Source organism: Haliaeetus leucocephalus, unplaced genomic scaffold (genome assembly GCF_000737465.1).
Source record: "Haliaeetus leucocephalus isolate CR32 unplaced genomic scaffold, Haliaeetus_leucocephalus-4.0 Scaffold428, whole genome shotgun sequence".
Classification (NCBI taxonomy): Eukaryota; Metazoa; Chordata; class Aves; order Accipitriformes; family Accipitridae; genus Haliaeetus; species Haliaeetus leucocephalus.
The window spans coordinates 905,846-911,167 of record NW_010972864.1 but is presented as its reverse complement, the minus strand read 5'-3'; positions in this window follow the sequence as shown (position 1 = coordinate 911,167).

Genomic DNA, 5,322 nt, shown 5'->3' with positions numbered 1-5,322 from the left:
CTGAACAGAAGAAGGATTAATGCTCTTTTTAGAAACCAAGACATCTAACAGCACAGTTTACCAGACTTAGCAGAATGGGCTATGGAGGACAGTCTACAACTCTACAGGAGCTGGTGTCAAGAAAATGTCAAAGCACTGGTCACTCCAGGCAGGTCAACATGGTCCTGTCAATATGGCATCGAGTATCACACTTCAGGCATCAACATGCTGATTGTAGCAGAGCACGATCACTCCGAGGCCTAGACTGACCATTACAGAGACTGGAAAACGGCTCCCTTTTCAAGAATTCCTCCCCAGATGTGGTTTAGGAATCTTCTCCTTACCTCTTCCCTGCTGCAGGTTGCCATTTCCAACTGAGATCTAGTAGTCAACTGTTTCAGCCCTTCAAGTCAACAGAATGGAGCAGCTTGCTTAGCAGTTCCCAAATGGACGGCCCCCTTCCGTTTTTTCTGTAATTGTCTGAGCCCCTATGCACCACTCACATATCCACTGTCTGGCCTGCCCCCAAGTCTCTGCATACCAGCTGCCAGCCTTCCCTCCAGATATAGCTTTCTATAGTCCTTTCTATCCCTGCTCCCCTCATCCCCTCAAAAAAATCTCACATTCAGCACGTGAGCAAACTGGACAAGTCCCAGCCCATTTTTTTTTCTCCCTCCCTGCAAAAAGAAAAACACCAAAGCAAAAAAAAAAATTGCTCCAATTCCGCCTCCCCTCCATTTTCAACATTGGCCCCCTCCTTTCTTAGCAAGATCCCCTCTAAAGCTCTTTAAATCTAGGCAGTCAAGGTGCCCTCCAACCCCTGTTGTCCCCCATGTCATCTACACAGGAATTTCATAGAGGAACTACCTCTTCCAGCTACAACTCCTAGAGCTACCTGGCTCATGCCAATGACTCAGACCTGCCAGGAAGAGGACTTTAGCCATGCACGTGGTGCTCACAAGCAAGGACACCGTGCTTTTCCCGGGCCGCTTCAGCTCAATGCACCATCACCCTGCGATAAAAAGAGGAAACATTCGTTCCCCGAGTCACCAAGTTGCCATCACCCACAGGCACCCTTCAGCCTGAGCCACATGCTGTAGTTCTCATCCCAGGATGCCAGCTGGTCAAAAAAAGCCTTAGAATGCTCAAGGCAATGAAGAAGAGGAAGGTATAAAAAAGCCTAAGAGAATCACACATGCTGGATCCACTCCCCACAGTAAGCTAGTGGTGCTTCTTACCAGCCAGTAAAATAACTCCTGCAGCCAATCTGCTGTAGAATATCCTGGCCATAGGGTTTTTTAAAATTTTAATTCCAACAGAAGAGAAGGAAAAAATCTGGAAATGCACTCGCACCCACAACAGCCAGCAGTTCTCAATGGCAAACATCTCCTCCTCTGAGGGATCTGATTTTCCTGCCTCTTTCTTTTTACTGGAGATGCAAAAATCAGCCTCTTCCTTCTTCCCAGATGAGGATAGAGGAACTTCTTGAATCTGCAGAATGGATGGAAATCAGGGCCCTATGCTGTCTCAGCTGCTCGTCAGTTCCTTAAAGATTCTATATATTTAGTGATTAGAAAACCACTAATTTAAATCAGCTTCACATGTGGCCTTAGCTAGCCTGTCTGAGGCATTCTTCTGATGCACTACGAGTGCCTGCAGGGTTAATTACAGCTGAGAGGTTTAAGCAGCTACTGCCTCTTGGTTGTCAGTCACCACCTCCTTGCTCAGACGAGATGTCTGATAAGCAGTAGGACAGGCTGGGAGTGTGTGAGCATGTCAAATGAGGCTGCAAGATCTGTGTGCTAGCAGGACTGCTGTGACTGAGCTTGGGATCAAGAGCTCAATCCTGTAACTACCTAGACTGCCCTAAGGCTGCAGTTTCACAAGCAGCTGCCAATGTTATCAGCTCCCTCATGCCAAAATGGGAAGGCTTGCTCTCTCTCCTCCCCTGCCTTTTCTTATCCTCTCTGATTCCAGTCCTATGGTCCTCCACCTTTCTTGCTCTGGCAGAATATGATCCAGTTTTCCCACTGGGTTATTTTTTTGCCAGCTCAGTAAGTTAAATTTGCTTGCCTAGAGGGGTCCCTCAGGTGCTAGAGAGAAGGTGGCTATGAGGTAAGGAGTTGGAGCTCACTGCTGACAGTAGAGAAAGAAAATGGACAAAATAGTGGGAGAGGCTTCCCCTTTTTGGTGACATCTCTTACACAGGGTCACTGCATCTCCTGAAGCTGCAGCCCAACAGGACACTCTCTGATGATCCATATATCAGCTGCATTATTGCTCCTGTGAAAAAAGGCATAACCTATAAGCCAGTCATTTTTCACTTAGCTGAAGTCCAGAGGCACTCCAGCAGTATTACAGTAGTGGTAAACAAGGCTAAATTAACACAAAGTCCTCTTGGGGTTAAATCTGCCCTATCCACATACTCCACCTGTGCAAATGTTCCTCCTCCCTCCCCAGGTCCCCTACTTCTACAGCAAATCTATGCCCAAGCGCTCCTGTTCATACTCACCACAACTTCTGAGAGTGAATTTCTGTAAAGTTTGTGTTTTTTCAGCAAAGTGACATTTGCTAGCAAGTTCACACTGACATCAGTGCTCAAAATGCTGCCACCTTCTGTGGAAAACTGGAAATGTACTCATATTCTATCCCATGAATTGAGTTTTTCAAAGTTTTGGAATTTAATGCTTTATAAGAATGCCTGCTTCTTTACTACTTCCCTGCTGTACAGCAACTTACTATTCCACAGAAGACTGTGAGCAAATCTAGCTTTACTTGCTTCATGTTCCTAAGAAAGAGGGATGGGAAAACATCACGTTAAATTTACAAAGTTAGCAATAACATAAAGAAATGCTTTTATCATCCTCCAGGAAATTTGCAGGCAACCCAGTGATTAAAGTATCCTTCATGTGGAAAGTATTCTGCAGGTTACTGTAGGAGAGCAGGAGACCACATGTTGCTGTGTTCACTGTAAAGTCACAGCAGATTACTGTGCATTAGAGAGGAGCTGTTATAGGGAGTTATAAATAACCTTTCCTCCTATCAGCTTTTTAAAAAACTGCAGCTGCTGAAAATTTCCATTTGTCTAGGACAAACTGTGCTTCAATTTAGTGTGTCCAGAAAGAGGACTTATGAAGGAAGGCAGTTAATAAAAGAGACAAAAAAAAATTTACAGGCAGAACAAAGTATCTCCAGGTAATTTGATCCATATATAAAAATGTTTACCCTATTCAGCAACTTGCCTGCAATTTCCAACAACTGACCCCATAAATGTAATAGCTATAGAAATCAATAAAATGTTTGGAAGATTATAAAAAAGGCCTAAAAAGTTTATTATAAAAATCAAAATAACCACTTTTTAAATACTTCAAACATTAACAAAAGATTATTTGCAGACTGTTTACACTGTGTAACTTCCAAGTACTAAAATACTTGTGTGGTCTGTCTGTTACATCAGCAAACTGCAACCAGAAATCTGTACAGGAAATCAGAAATCTCTGGGAGAAACCCTGTCACATGCTGCCATTCAAAAACTTTTCTTCTAACATCTTTCATGGTCATTTACTCGTTGGCAAATACCAAGGTTCACCACGCTGTTCTCCAGTCATTCTGATACAGTGATGTATACGCATCACTATGTAAATTTACAGCCAAATAAACTGAGACTGTGTCTATATTAGCAAGTAGAACATACTGATAGGAGCGGGTATGCACAGCAAAGCTACTTAATGTTGAGATCCTGATACACATACTATATGCATTTCAGGTAGGATGTACTTCAGGTCAGCCCTAGCCTAGTAATATGGATGGAGTGCACTAGGTACACATGAGGTATCTCTACATCAATATTCCAGTTAGGATCAGCAGCGCACTTTTGAAGGAAACCTTCTGACTGCTCCCACTTGTCATGCAGGGTCTTGCAGTGTGCATAATGGATTCCTTCCAAAGGAAACCAAGCCAACAGATACGTCCTCAGAACATACCCAATGCGTTCCAACCCTAGCAGTCACTGCATCCATAGGACTAGACTAAAGCTGGCCTGGACTGGCATGTCAGTGGTGTGGATGTCAGATCCTCAGCTCCCCTTCTTTCGCTCAGAACTTCTCTTACTTGCCAATGTAGACATAGGCTCAGACACAGAAACATCCTGAGGCAATGAAGCCACAACGTAAGGTTAGATGAGGTACAAATCCATTACCCAGTGTAGTAAGGACAGAAATATCCCAGAGAATGGAAAAAAAAATCACAAATACATGGTTATGCGATAGCATGAGTTGTGAAACACAGTGCAGAACACAGCTTTTAAAACTGCTAGCTGGCATCTGCAGGGTTACTACCAAACTTAGGAAAGCAAACCTCACTGGACTCAAAAAGGCTGTGAACTGTGACTGAGTGAACTCATTGCTCTGGAGAGAGAAGCGGACACTACACAGGACCAGGACACATCAAAAAAGCCTCTTTAGTCTCTGAGACAGACAAGCGCTCATCCTCCTTTTACGCTCAAGCAACACACACTGGCCCAATGCTGCACCTGCATTAAGGAGACTGACTGCTGTCTGTGCACCTAAAGCAAAGCTGATTAGCAGGAAATCCCCAGTAACCCCCAAATGTATCTCTATATCCTTAAGAGAAGTTTCCAAAGGTGGTGTTAAGAGTGGAGATCACTTCCAGTACAGCACCAAACCTATCTTTAGAAGGATTTCCAAACATATTTGCAAGAAGTGGCCCACAAACACTTAGGAAACACTGCTGCGAGCACATGCTGCTGTAACACCACCATTACCAGGAAGTGTATGACTTGGGGAGATTTCTCACTTTGCATTTAGCTGTGACTGCCAGTCATGAGGTGTCACTGGCACACTGCAGGCCATCGCGTAAGTCACTTCGTCACCACTGGTCTGTCAGTACGCGGTGCCGCTTTCCCCCTCGTTTTTGGCAGGCGAGGAGCCTAATGGCAGAGAATGGGGCTTACCAACCAAACCCGGCCCGGGGCCGGGCCAGAGCCGGCTGAGCCACCGGGATAACACCGCCAGGCCAGACGGGACGGGGGCAGCGCTGAGGCGGTGGGGACAGACCTCCCGCCACACCGAGGGTCCCCAAGGGCGGGCGAGCGGTGCGGAACCCCCGCGGCACTTCCACCCATCCATCCATCCATCCATCCCCTCTCACAGGCCTTTCCCTCCGCGACGCCCGCTGCGCATGCGCAAAAGACATTGCGCCCGACACCCGCCGGAAGTGTCCCGTCTCCGGCGGGGGGAGGCTCGAGCGGCGGCAGGTAGGGGGGGGCGGGGCGGGGCGGGGCTGCCCCGTGCCCGGATGTGGGCAGGCTGGAGGCTCGGGCTC